Genomic DNA, 15,130 nt, shown 5'->3' on the forward strand with positions numbered 1-15,130 from the left:
TCACCTCCAAAGGAAAAAACATTTGATTCATTGCTGAACAGGGTGATGTTTTGTTTGTTTAAGCTTAAACTATGTGCTTTCCATGAAGTTTTGTTGACAAAAGAAGCCAAGACGTTCATTACTTTGGAAGCCTAGAATTACCCAGCTTTCCCAATAGCTGCATCCAGGGGATTTCAAACAGTACTAATTGGGACAATTCAGAGAATCATTAAAACCTTTGTTTTCCAAGATGTCTGTTCCTTTGAATGCCTGTTGCTGAGGATGACGTATGATCATTTGGCACTTTTTCCTTGATGTTATCCACCAAAAGGAAAATTCTTTCTGTTTTACCTGACATTCTAAGAAAGGAAAAAGATGCTTGTTGTATAACAGTGGTAAAGTTCTCTATATTCTCTCTGGAGAAAGCTGCATACCAGTGGTAGGTGGTGTAATGTCCTCTCTTTGCCTGTGTGCATGTGGGCATTGTACTCAGAAGGTCTTGCAACAGTAGACAGCCCAGAAAGAATCTAATTTCACCAACTCCACACATGTGACTAAGATTCAGTTCTCTTTGCTCATGCTAAGGTGGTGGCATGCACATTGCATAGGTATAAATCTCTATACTAACTGGAAAGTAGTAGAGATTCACACCTTCCTTTTGGCAATCCTGGGCTATCTGGCCAATCTTTTGCTTCTTTCACCTGTGGCAGAGCCATCGTTCCTAAAATAGATTATGTTTAGTAATACTAAAATCCACTTTGCTAATGAAATCCAAAAGTTTTTGTTAGTAAAAAAGTTTATACAGTTCATAGCCAAAAAGAAAAAAAATCTATTTGCAGAGGAAATATTGTTCCAGATCATTATGGATCATAAAATCATTTATATATATATAAAGGGCTTATATATGTCTGTGTGTCTGTCCGTAACACTCTTCGGGGGTGTGGTGCTCGGCAGGATGGGGCTCCAGCCAGTGCTGAGTCAAGAATGCCTGTCAAGAATGATGGGCGGGGCAGGTGGGGATGGAGTGCCACTACCAACCTCCCCAGGCCACCACCACGTCTTGGGGGGTGGGGTGTAGTTTGGGGCTGGATGCGGAGTGCGGGGGTGGGGGAGTTGGCATGGGACTGGACACCGAGCAGCGGGTAGTATCGAGCAGTGGGTGGTGGCTGCCACCAGTTGCAAGGTAGCACTCCATCCCTGCCCACCCCACCCATTCTTGACGGGCATTTCACCAAGAATGAGGCCAGGGCAGGTGGGGACAAAGCACTGCCACCCACCACCCCATGGCACTGCTGCTTCTTGTGGCATGGGGCTGGACGTGGAGTGTGGGTGGGGTACAGGGCCAGACACGGGGTGGGGGGGTGGCACATGGCCAAATGCAGACTGGTGGCACCACAGGGCGGTGGGTGGTGGCTGCCATGTGCAAGCTTTCCCCCTCCCCATTCCTGGGAGGCGGTAGAAGCATGGAGTGGTGGGTGGTGGTGCTCCATCCCCACCCCCATCATTCTTGATGGACAATTTGCTACTTGAATCATAGAAAAGTAAGGCTGGAAGGGACATCAGGAGGTCATTTAGTCCAACCCCCTACTCAGAGCAGAACCTTCCTCAAATATCCTTTTGTCTAGTCTAGTGTTATAAACTTTCAAGGATGGCGATTCCCCAACATCTCTGAGTAGCCTCTTTCAATGCTTAATCTCCCTCAATGTGAGAAAGTTGTTTCTAATTTCTAACCTAAATTTCTAGCTTGCAGTTATTTGAGGCCATTGCTCCTTTTCCTGACCTCTGCAGCCCCTGATAATAGTCTATTGCCATCCTCTGTATAACCAGAAGACTCTTTGGAGACTGTTATCAAATCCCCACCCCAGTCTTCTCTTTTCTAAAAAAAGTAATCCCAGCTCTTTTAGCCTTCCCTCATAAGTCATGTTTCCCAGATATTGAATCGTTTCTGTTGCTCTCCACCAGAGTCTTTCTAACTGGTCCATGTTTTTCTTGAAGTACAGTATCCAAAAAAGGGAAAAACAAAAATAAAAGGTTGATCTTACAAAAGTTTAAAGATGAGAGAGTATCTTAAGGATAGTTAAATGGAGCTTAAAACTCTGGTTTAATGGCTTCAAATGGTATGTGTGCAAACAAAGATATTAATTCAGTTATCTGGTACATTTTGATAAGTCAAAAACTGCCAGAATTATCATCTTTTCCTTGCCAAATCATACGTCAGATATAAATACAGATGACTGGCCATTTTTAATTGCAAAACTGAAGCAAGATGTGCTTGATAGAAAGCTAATCGTATGCTAACAAATGCCCTAGAATGCAATCAAAACAAACCATGTAGGCAACTGAAGCAAACCGCACTTGCTAAGAAAATCCATTCCTTGGGCACAAGCAAAAAACCTCCATTATTTGGATGCTTACAAATAAGGTTAAGAAAAAGAATTTGCAGGGATGTAACAGACTAAATGACTGTGTGTCAGGCAAGACAGACTAAAACATATGATTAAGTTCCCCTTTTTGACTTATTAGGATAAAGTATTGGTTTTATAACAGAGGTGTTTAGTCATGTTGACTGGCTAAAGTATTCATTACATAGTAACAATTTGACGTTTAATTTTGATTTTCAGGAAACTTCACAAATGAACCCTGGTATCGTGGAACATACCCATTATTTGCAGATGCTTATCAAAAGGTTTTAAATACTTCTGTTGTTTATTCTTACTTAACTTCACAAGTAAATTAATGCATAGGTACTTATTTTTGTCACATACTATAGTTTCAGCTTCCTCATTGCATGCCAAACTTTTTAAATGAAACCGCTCCCCCCAAAAAAACTGAGAGAGAGAATGGTGAATTGCCAGTATGAATCTTTGGCGAAATACGTTTTGAATAATTTGCTAAGTTTTTGAGGTTTGGGGTCACTTTCATGACTGCCCAGGGTTGTCCAAATACAGTTCAGAAATCTTTTTGTACCTTGTGAATTAAATTAATTTGTCATATTGATTTGTGAACTGGGGATTTTTCTAATCAAACCACTCCAGTGGCTATAATACTCAAATTAGGTAGGGAAAAAAAAAGGTTTGTTCCAAATACCTCATTTTTATATTGTTATCATAGACTGGCAGAAGTGAAAAATGAGGTGTAGCTAAATCTGGTTAGGAATTTTTAAAATGAAACTTTACTTTTGTAGGGAAAACGTCGGTTTATCAGAACCAAACTTTACAGGAAATAGTTTTGATGACTTGTCCTACTTAGAAAAGGTTTTGAAATTTACAAAAAGATAAATTCTGACATTAAATAAAAATAATGGCAATTTTTAAAAAAATTAAAATTAATCAGAGTAAAAAATACGGGCAGAAGAAAACTTTTCAAGATGTTCAAAAGAAATATTTACCAGCGCTGTACTAGTGCAATTATTGCTATTAGAATCATAGAATCTTAGAAAATGAGGGTTGGAAGGGGCCTAGGGAGGTCACATCTAATCCAACCCCTGCTCAAAGCAGGACCATGCCCAACTATAGCATCCCAGATAAGGCTTTGTCTATCCAGGTCTTAAAAACCTCCAAGGATGGAACTACCCTCCTCGTGAGAAAGTTCTTCGTAATATCAACCTAAACCTCCCTTGCTGCAACTTGAGATGGTTGCTCCTTGTTGGCATAAGTTACCATATTTACTGTACAGTATGGGCATTCAAGTGTAGATGCCACCTGTATTGCACAGTAATTTTTGGTTACTGCGCAGTAATTTTGGTTATTGCACAGTAAATGTGCACGTAGATTTCTTTTGGTCTGATCCTTCAATTTGTCAAGGTCTCTCTGAATCCTAGCTGTATCCTCCAGTGTACCTACTACTTCCCCCAGCTGCTTTTTATTGTTGTTGTGATTTTTTTGTGACAGTTTTACAACTCAGACTTTTTATTTTTATTCAGGTATGGAAAAGTGTCTTTAACATATTAAAAATGTTCACGAGATAGGAAATCTATTTCCTATTCTGGAAGTACATAATTACCTATTAGGGATGTGCAAAGCAGGCCCTATTCGATTCGGATTCAGATTGGGCCCGAATCAAGGATAGTGATTCGATTCGTTGATTCAGATCACTGTCCCTGATTTGGCCAAATCAGAATCTGCAGATTCAATGTTGATTTGGAGAATCAGTGATTTGGACATAGACACAGCTTTAAAAGCTTTTTTTACATACCTTGAGGTACCAGTGTGGCCCATGATTGCTGGGGTACTTGAAGCATCCCATGTGAGGCGGGAGCCCTCCACGTGCTCAGCGGTGAAGTACTTCCAGTCCACTTCTGGGTCCACTGGGGAACATGTTGGGGGGGCCCCCCTATACCTTCCGGCTTGGCAATCAGCCACAGGGGGACCCTGGGTGCCCATCCCCCAGACCCAGGAGGCACCAGTTGACAAGCCGGGGAGGACGTGGGGGGACCCTCTGTGCGCTCCTGGCAGATCTGGAAGTGGACCAGAAGTGCTTCTGTTCCACTTCCGGGTCTGCTCCTAAGTGTGCTGGGGACCCCCTGCACTTCTGTGGGACACTCCATGTGCCCCAGCATCACAGCAATCATGAGCTTCTGCTACCTAGAAGTATATAGAAAAAACTTTTAAAGCTGTGTCTATGTCTGAATCTCTGCAATCATGAGAAAATTCAGACACTGGCACGTCCCCCTCCTGGCCAGGGTACCAGGCACCCTGGAGGGCCACAGCTCCCCCACCCAGGATCCTAGGCACCCTGGAGAGACATAGCCCCCCCTGCCCAGGGTCCCAGCTCCCCCCTGGAGGGTCACAGCCTCCATGACCAGGGTCCCAGCTCCTCCCTGGAGGGTCACAGGCATCCTGGAGGACTACAGCCCCACCCTGCCCAGGATCCCACATACTCCAGAAGACCACAGCCTCCCTGCCCAGGGACCCAGCTTCCCCCTGGAGGGCAACAGCCCTCCTGCCCAGGGTCCCAGGCACCCTGGAGGGCCACAGCCCCAACCACATCCAGGGTCCCAGGCATCCTGGAGGGCCACAGCCCCCCTGGCCAGGATTCCAGGCACTCTAGAAGACCACAGCCTCCCTGCCTAGGGTTCCAGGAGGGCAACAGCGCCACTACCCAGGGTCCCAGGTACCCTGGAGGGACACAGCCCCACCCCGCCTAGGATCCCAGGCACTCTAGAAGGCAAAAGCCTCCCTGCCCAGGGTCCCAGCTCCCTCCTGGAGGGCCATACACCCCCCTCCCCAGGGTCCCAGGCACCCTGGATGGACACAGCCCCCTTCCACCCAGGGTCCAGGGTCCCTGGAGGACACAGGGCCCCTGCCTAGGGTCCCAGGCACCCTGGAGGGCCACAGCCCCCCACTCCACCGAGGGATCCAGGCACCCCGCAGGGTCACAGTCCCCCCATCCCGCAGGGTCCCAGGCACCCTGAAGAGCCACACCTCCTGGCCAGGGTCTCAGGCACTCTGGAGAGACACATCCTCCCCCCCACCCAGGCTCCAAGGCACCCTGGAGGGCCACAGCCTCCCTGCCCAGGGTCCCCACTGGAGGGGAGCCCTCTCGCCCTGCCTCCCCAGGATCCCAGGCACTCTAGAGGGCCACAACCTCCCTGCCCAGGGTCCCAGCTCCTCCCTGGAGGGCCAAAGCCCACCTGCCTAGGATCCCAGGCACTCTAGAAGGCTACAGCCTCCCTGCCTAAGGTCCCAGCTCCTCCCAGAAGGCCACAGACCCACTGTCCAGGGTCCCAGCTCCCTCCTGGAGGGCCACAGTCCCCCTGCCCAGGGTCCCAGGCACCCTGGAGGGCCACAGCCCCCATGTCCAGGGTACAAGGCACCCTGGAGAGCCACACACCCATGACCAGGATCCCAGGCACTCTGGGAGGACACAGCCCTGTCCCCGCCCAGGGTCCCAGGCACCCTGGAGGGCCAAAACCTCACCCCACCGAGGATCCTAGGCACTCTATAAGACTACAGCCTCCCTGCCCAGGGTCCCAGCTCCCCACTGGAGGGCCACAGCCCTGTCGCCCTGCCCTGCAGGATCCCAGGCACCCTAGAGGGCCACAGCCTCCCTAGCGAGGGTCCCAGCTCACCCCTGGAGGGCCACAGCCCCCTTGCCCATGGTCCCAGGCATCCTGGAGGGTGACAGCCCGCCCCCTGCTGCCCAGGGTTACAGGCACCATGGAGTCCCACCCCGCCCAAGATTCCAGGCACTCTATAAGGCCACAGCATCCCTGCCCAGGGTCCCAGCTCCCCACTGGAGGGCCACAGCCCTCTTGCCCCACCCCCCAGGATCCCAGGCACCCTAGAGGGCCACAGCCTCCCTGCCCAGGGTCCCAGCTCCTCCTTGGAGGGCCACAGTCTCCCTGTCCAGGGTCCCAGCTCACCCCTGGAAGGCCACGGTCCCCCTGCCCATGATCCCAGGGACCCTGGAGGGCCACAGCCCTGCCCCACCCAGGATCCCAGGCACTCTAGAAGACCACAGCCACCAAGCCCAGGGTCCCAGCTCCCTTCTGGTCCCAGCTCCCCCCTGGTGGGCCACAGCCCCCCTGCCCAGGGTCCCAGCTCCCCCCCAGGGGCCATAGACCCCCTGTCCAGGGTCCCAGGCACCCTGGAGGTCAACAGCCCACACCGCACCCAGACTGCCAGGCATCCTGGAGGGCCAGAGCCCCACTCCACCCTGGATCCCAGGCACTCTAGAAACCCAGGGTGCCAATTCCCCCCTGGAGGGCAAGAGACCACCGCTCCCCCTGTTGGGCAAGAGCCCCCCTGCCCAGGATCCCAGGCACCCTGGAAGGCCACAGCTCCCCTGCCCAGGGTCCCAGCTCCCCCCTGGAGGGCCACAGCCCCCCCTGCCCAGGGACCCAGGCATGCTGGAGTGCCACAGCCCCCCCGGCCAGAGACCCAGCTCCCCACTGTTGGGCGAGAGCTCCCTTGCCAAGGATCCCAGGCACCCTGGAGGGCCACAGCCCCCCTGGCCAGGGTCCCAGGCAGCCCAGAGGGCCACAGCCCCCCCTGTCAAGGGTCCCAGGTGCCCTGGAGGCACCCTAGAGGTCCACAGCCCTCACCCTGGTCAGGGTCCTAGGCATGCTGGAGGCTCACAGTCCCTCCCTGCCCAGGGTCCCAGGCACCCTGGAGAGCCACAGCCCCCCTGCCCAGGGTCCCTAACTTACCTTTAGCAGCAGCAACAGGAGAGGGGCACTCTGAGCCATGGTGGCAGGACCCCATGCGGTACGTGGGGACTGCGCACCAGGCCCAGCTAGGTCCTGCTGGCCCTGGGGCCTCTCTGTGGCATGCGGGGACCATGTGCCGGTCCCAGCTGGGCCCCCAAGGATGGCAGGACCCAGCTGGGCAGTGATCAGGAATGGCTATCCAGGGGTCTAATTTTCTCCCCACACTGGAACCTACACATGCCTCTTGCCCCACACATGCCTTGTTCCCATACATGCCTCTTGCCCTGTCTCAAAGGGGTTTGAGATGCGGCAAAAGGCACGTGCACACTCTTCTGGACATTCCCTGTGATGGTTAAAGGAATGGAGACCTTTTCCTCTGAAAGAAGATTAAAGGCATTTGGCTTATTTACCTTAACAAAATGGAGATTAAGAGGGGATATGATCACTCTTTACATTTCGTACATTTGTGGGATGGATATTAGGGATGAAAATAGTTTTTCAGGCTGAAAAGATCAGGCCAGCAAAGATCAAATAGCAAGATCATATCCTAAAAGAGGAACATTTATCTAAGTTCTCACTAGCCCGCATGAGAACCAAACCTCCCTAATTTTGCAAAACAAGCACCCAACTAGAAAGACTTGCAAAAACAAGACATGACTTCCTTAACTTTGCTTAAAATAATCATTAGCAAGTGAAATCAAACAATGTCTAGAAACCAGATCATATGATCATAGGAAGTGGGGCTGGAAGGTACCCTATGCAGTCATATAGTCCAGCCCCTTGCTCAAGGCAGGATTATCACTAACTAAACAATCCCAATCTAGTGTCTGTCTAACGTGCTCTTGAAAACTTCCAAAGGTGGAGGTTTCAAAATTTCCCCTGATACCCTGTTCCAATGCATAGTCCAGAAGTTCTTAATCTCCACTCCCTTGCTGAAACTTGAGCCCATTTCTCCTAATCCTGTCTGCTAGTCATGGAGAGAAGTCCATCTTTACACTCTCTGTAATTACCCTTCAAGTATTTGAAGACTGTTATCAAATCTCCCCTCAATCTTCTCTTCTCCAAACTAAATTAACCTTAGTTCTTTTCACCTGTCCTCACAAGTCTTGCCTCTCAGGCCACTAACCATTTTTGTTGCTCTGCTCAAAAATGTTTTGTTGCTCTTTCCAAACTAGCACATCCTTCTTGAAGCGTGGGGCCCAAAACTGAATGCAGAACTCCAGGTGAGGCCTCACCAGTGCTGCCCAGAGTGGAAGAATTACTTCCCTTGATTTGCAAGTGACACTCCTGTTGATACAATCCAGTATGCTGTTGGCTGTTTTTGCAACAAAAGCACTCTATTGACTCACATTCAGCTTATGGTCAATTGTAACCCCCAGGTCCTTTTCTGTAGTACTGCAGCCTAGCTGTCATTCCCCAGTCTATATTTATATGTACAACTATTTCATCCCAAGTGCAGACTTTGCACTTATCTTTGTTGTAATCTAGCTGTGTATTAATAACAAGCCTAATGGAGAAGAAAAAAGTGTCTTCCAGGAGACTAAAATTGTATCATCTGAAATACATAGCATATGTACATAGCATGGAACCTGCATCAGTGCTCTTCATTACGAAATTCAGAAGAAAACTAGACAAAGAATGAAACAAGTTAGGGATTTTTAAAAAATTTTGGCTGAATATGATGATTTATCAAAACTGAAATGTATTGTGGAAAAGCTCTGTTTCAAATGTTTCACTGGGAATTTTCTCTGATCCAGGATGGAACTTCTGATCACAGAGAGAGACCTATGGTAGACTAGCCAGTAATGCCATATTGATCAGGGACACAGAACACCCAAATTCCTGTTCTGTTGGATATGGAGCAAATTTAGTGGCAACAGGACAATTTAAGGGAGAAGCTGACCATCTCCTGGTACTTGGGGCTCTTGCCTGAAGGCTCTGGTTTGAACTGGGTAGAGCAGGGATTTGAACTTCTCTCACCTACATCCCAGGTGTATCATCTAACTATGGAGAAGGAAGAGGATGGTCTTTTTACTTTTGGCCTTTTGTGAAAACATTTTGAAAGGACTCACTTCTGTTCAAGTGTGGGACCAAAACGGATTCCAAGCTTCTTTCATGAAAGAGAATTCTTCTTTCCCAACCACAGTGATTCTTCTTTCTTCCCTTCCCCAATGCATTAGTGCTCCCCGCATAAAAAGCAATGCGGGGATGCTCATTTTTCAAATTGCAGTGCTAAAATTATTGGGTCTATTTAGGGAATGCCCTCTTGTTAGCAAATAAAAATAGGGTAGTAACTCATACATTACCCTTTCTTGATCATGCTGGAGACATGATAAAGAAAAGAGCAAACTACCCTGTTATTGATAATCACAGAGAACCTTTAATTTGTTACATACACAGTCATTTTGATTGGGCTACTGCTGCTGCATTCACAGGAGCTTTTTCAGTGTCTAGTGCTGTTGCACTACAGAAACTGAGATGTGCTGCCATCTTGTGGTAGATTTGAAGCACTTCAATTTTTAAGGTGTCACCTGTCTTACTGAAAGAAGACTGAAGGGACTAATATATTGAAAATGCATCAAGCAATTTAATACAAAGGTGTATTCATTAACATTGAAGCATGCTGCACACGTGGTAAGTAAATACAAGTGCAGAAGAACATGTTTATATTCACAAAGCAAATGTTAACAAATATTGATTTATCCTTCAGTTACAGATTTCCAATACATTTGGTAACTAAGCAGTAGGGGCCAGATCCTGTTCCACTTATTGGATAAGATTGTCTATGTCCAATATTAGTCCAGAGTCCCTGAAAAGAGTTAATGCAAAAAATTGGTAGGTCTTCTTCTTCGTCTTTGCTTTTTGTGATGTAACGTAAGGAACCTACTTGACTCACAGTGAGACAAAGCCATTTTCATGGCGTTGTCCTGGCCTGAATAGCCCATTTTGAAGGCATTTTGCAGTGGCCCTACCCCAAGGTGCTGACTGGCAGAGAGACCCCACCCCTCATCCCTGATTAGCAGAGAGTCTTCCCAGGGGAGGAAGGATGAGATGGTGGCTGCCAACTTGACTGCTGGCTACCCTTCATCCAGTCCCACCCCTCGGTGTTGATTGGAGGAGAGGCCTGGAGGGAGAGGAAGGAGGAGGAGCAGTTACCATCTTATCTGCTGCCTGCTTTGTGCTGTCCTGACAGCTGGTGCCTTCCCCTCCTGGTTGGGCTACACGGCCCGCTCAGGAGGAGAAGACTTGATAAAAATGTATTTGTATTAACCTCTTTTTTTTTTGAGGATTTTGCAAGCAACCCTGGATTTCACAGTTTTCACAAAATCTGCAAAACTGCAAATTAGGTAGGTTCCTATATATAGGCAACAATTGATCTTATGGCCCATAGTGTACACATAAAAGGTCTAGTCAAAAGCCTGATAAATGTGTTTGTGGTTGATACGCCCAATTCCAGAGCAGCACAGCTTGTGACAAGTTTCACAGATCCATATGTTGCCTGAGGTGAAGTCCAATCTTTCAAGGATGCTGTTTTCTTCTTTCTCACTTTGCTGCCTTCCTCTGGGTCAAAGCCACTTCAGTCTGAGCTGCACCCAGTGCCAGATGTCCCCTACAGATCGGATGGGATTTTGTGTGCTCCTCCCAACTCTTTACATTGATGTTGAATGGCTTCATATCATTTTGCATGACATGGTACCACCATAGAAGGCAACCCCACTTTCTGGACCCATCTCAAATATTGCTATACAAAATATTCTTGGGGATATGGTCTCCTCACATTCTTCTGACATGGCTGATCCATTGCAACCTCCTCTTCTTGATAATGGTTTCTAAGTGTGTCAGTCCTGTGCATCCAGTAGCTCTGTGTTAGGTACTTTGTCTTCCCACTTTATTTTCAGGATTTTACACAGACATCTTATGTGGAGGCTGTTCAGTCTCTTGATGTGCCTAGCATATGTAGTCCACATTTCTGAACAATAAAGCAGGGATGACAGCACACAAGTCTCAGAGACTCACCTTATCTGATAGTTTGCTGTTATTTCATGCATGTTTTGTGATGTAGTATAACCAGTATTACAAAAATAGACACATTAGTGGTTTTTCAGGTACTCAGAAACAGAGGAATAGAGTCATACTTAAATACTTAGGGCCACATCCTATTCCATCTTTTAGGTGCCTAAATGAGACATTCAGTACTGTTATTCTGTGGCTGCCCATGAGACTGTTCTCCAGAATGCAAAGGCTGAAGCTGGCCCCAAAGTGTCCTCAAGGGCATGCTTCTGGGTTTGGAGGGTTTCAGCAGGAGCGGGCAGTGGGTGAGGAGTGCTCTGAAGCACTGCACAGTGTCACTGCAAGGGTCCATGACCTAAGAGCCCAAAATGTAGAATAGGATGTGGCCTGAAATATGCCTTGATTCTATATTACAGAATTATTTAAGGATGACTGAACTGATCCCTGTTATTACATTCATTTCACTGAGGAATATGCTTCCCAGACTCTCAGACCTCTACATTTCAATGTTTAATTATTTTATGAGAGACTATATTTGCATTCTTTCTGGTGCTCCCTCAGGCCTCCAAGTTGTGCTGGTGGCCCTCTGAACTCTGACTTGTATCCTAGTCTTAGCAGACTATGGATATCCAACTGAGTTTGTGTTCTCTAGCAAGACTGGAATAATTTGATTGGCACTGCATAGCAAGTCAATGCTAAATGTTTCCCAGTCATTTGTGCAGTACACCTGGAGGAAAACCCCACACTTCCTCCCACTACAGATATCACTTCTTAAACTATTTAAATCCCTTGTCAGTTTCCAACAGCATTCAACAGAGCTATCCAAACAGATACAATGGACAGGTTTCCTATTCTAGTGCACATCGTAAATTTTAGGGAGCAAGTACTGAACACTTCTGTCACTACATGAAAAAATCACTGTTTCCACTGACACATATTATATGAAAGATCTAATAGCTGTAGCCATCATCCTAGCTAATGTATTGAATAACCTGTATTTATCTAGTGTGTCTGAAAATGAACAGAACCGAGGCACACCTCAGTATCACAATTTAGCCATGGGTGCATTCAAATGTCCTTGTCATATGTTTGTATATTTTCATACAATGTATATAAATATTGGTAGGTGACCTCCAGGGCACCAGGTCAGTTCTTGAGATTTTAATGCATGTTAATGTCAGCATTTTAATGCATACCACAGACAACACTTGGTCTGGTTACCCAAAGAAGAAACATGCTATTATTCCTTGTGTTTTCATTGTATTGGGAGAGGTAGTTACCACGTAAGTCAGCCTTAGGAAGCCAAGGCAAGATTCATAATGCATACATGAAAAGGCAGTAGACATATAGTATGAATACACTGCTATGAACAGATAGGACTCGCAGATGTGGTGGCCAGAAATGTGGAGTCATGTCCTAGTACATCCAAACAATTTCCACTCCTCCAAAACCTGTACTGTCCAGACCACCATAGTCTACTGTCATCTCACAAGTAGCAACCCTGGCACAGGGCAAAGACAATTTGTCCTTCACAAGTAGCATAGGTTACCTCCTCTGACCCTGGCTCCTTACTTTCTAACATAACTGAACACAGAGGCTAAGGAGTACTGTAATCACACTCAAAAAGGCAAGCCAGTCAGTAAAACAACTTTTGGCATCCTCACAATGCAGTATCTCCATCCAATGAGACACTACAATCCAAGTGAATGGTTTATTTTTTGGATATTTTATCCTGTATAAAATTACAATACAAGAGAGAATGCCTCTATCTCTGGGACTAGGCACAGACAAAACAGGGTGAAAGGGAAAGATGATGTGGAAGGGAAAAACAGCAGGAGCTTCTGTAGATGCACTCAGGCATCCACTCTGGGCATATATACTTCCCTGTGACTTTGTATACCTGCCCAGCAATGGGGAACATTCAACTGACCTCTGCATGAAGGATTCTGGAGCAGAACAGACATCCATTTGCCTGCAGTGGTTACCAGTAATAAGGGAGAACGGGCTCCAAAGTGTGGGTTCATAATAAAACCTTGTGTGTTGGGGGAAGAGATAAGAAATTTAGAACAACAGAAAAATCAGGTGCTCAAAATACAACAAGTGACTGAAATACAAAGTACTCATGAATCATAGCTTAGTCATACTCAACATGTGGCATTCATATGCATATTGTGGACACTATTGTGGGTGTGCTCTGGGGAACAATGTACATTTTAGAGAAAACCCATTATGGATCTCACCACCTGCTTCTTATCAGAGGTAGAACATGGTGGGGACATCTCAGCACACTCTGGGCACTCTGCTGTTGTCCAGGCCAGCTTGTGGGGAGGTGCTGGGGTTGAGGTACCTGGCAGGATAGTAGGAGCGGCATCAGAATGGTGTGAGAAACCTGGCACGAGGTGTGGAGTTGGGCATTCATGGGGGGGAGCATGGGGGCTCTTCCCAGTGTGCTCAGCAGCAGACCTGGAAGTGGACGAGAAGTGGACCAGTGCATGCCTCCACACCCCTTCTAGCTTGGCAACTGGTGCCTCCCGGGTCTGGCGGGGCACCCAGGGTCCCCCTGTGGCTGATCGCCGAGCTGGGGAGGCATTGAGGGTCCCACAGGAGTGCAGTGGGGGCCTCCATGTACTTGGTGGTGAATTCAGAAGTGGACTGGAAGTATTTCCAGGACACTTCTGGGTGTGCAGGGGAGTATGCTTACAGGCGGGATAGAGAAGGAAGGAAAGGTGGGGTTGTGGCGCTGTATGTCAAGGAGCACTACACATCCTCTGCCAGCAGAATGGGGTCAGAGGAAGGGCAAGCTCAAGTGCTCTGGGGCAAGATTCAAGGGGGCCGTGGGGAGAGCGATTTGATGGTGGGCGTCTACTACAGACCCCCCAACCAAGGGAAGGAGCTGGACCGGGAATTTTTGGGCCAGCTTGCAGAGGCACTTAAGGCAAGGGATGTAGTTGTCATGGGTGATTTAATTACCTGGACATCTGCTGGGAGGAACAGTCAGCCAGGACGGACTGTTCCAGGAGGTTCCTGGCTGAGATACAGGATTTCCACTTAATTCAGGAGGTACACAGTCCCACCAGAGGAAATGCCCACCAGAGGAAATCATCCTAGCCACAGGTGATGACGTGGTAAGGGGCCTCCAAGTTCTTGACCACCTGGGTGATAGCAATCATCACTTGCTGGAATTCACCATCCAGTGCAGGGTGTCAAGGGCCTGCAGCAAGATGGTAGCCCTAGACTTTAGGAGGGCCAACTTCAACAAGCTGAGGAGACTAGTGGGAGAGGTGCTGGGGTCCTTGAGGGCAGGGGAACTCAGTGTCCAGGACAAGTGGTCATTCCTAAAGGAAACGATACTCAGGGCCCAAGGGGTGTCCATCCCAACAAGAAGCAAGGGGGGCAAGAGTGCCTGAAAGCCCCCCTGGCTCACCAAGGGTGACCGGGAATGCCTGATCACCAAAAAGGCAGTGTAGACCCAGTGGAAGGGGGGGTGCTATCTCCAAAGAGGAGTATACCTCCTCTGCTTGGGCCTGTAGAGGGGCTGTCAGGAAAGCTAAGGCGGACATAGAGCTAGGACTAGCGTCCAAGATCAAGGATAATAAAAAGTCCTTTTTCAAATATATAGGGAGGATGAAGAAGGCATCGGGTAATGTGGAGCCCCTGCAAAATATGCTAGGCAATCTGGTGGTTGCACCAGAGGAGAAAGCAGACCTCTTTAACCAATTCTTCACCTCCGTTTTCTTGTGCAGGGACTGGGACTTCCCCACCATGATGCAAGATGGACTCGAGGGGAACGCCTCCAGACCTCAGGTTGGGGAGGACCAGGTTAGAGAGCTTCTGGATGGGCTGGACGTGTTCAAGTCAGCAGGTCCAGATGCTTTCCACCCCAGGGTGTTGAGGGAGCTAGCTGGGGTTATTGCAGGGCCCTTGGCACGGCTTTACGAGTGCTTGTGGTGCTCGGGCCAGGTGCCAGATGATTGGAAGATAGCTAACGTG

The sequence above is a fragment of the Crocodylus porosus genome, unplaced genomic scaffold, assembly GCF_001723895.1.
Source record: "Crocodylus porosus isolate Cpor-Errol unplaced genomic scaffold, CroPor_comp1, whole genome shotgun sequence".
NCBI classification, from domain to species: Eukaryota; Metazoa; Chordata; order Crocodylia; family Crocodylidae; genus Crocodylus; species Crocodylus porosus.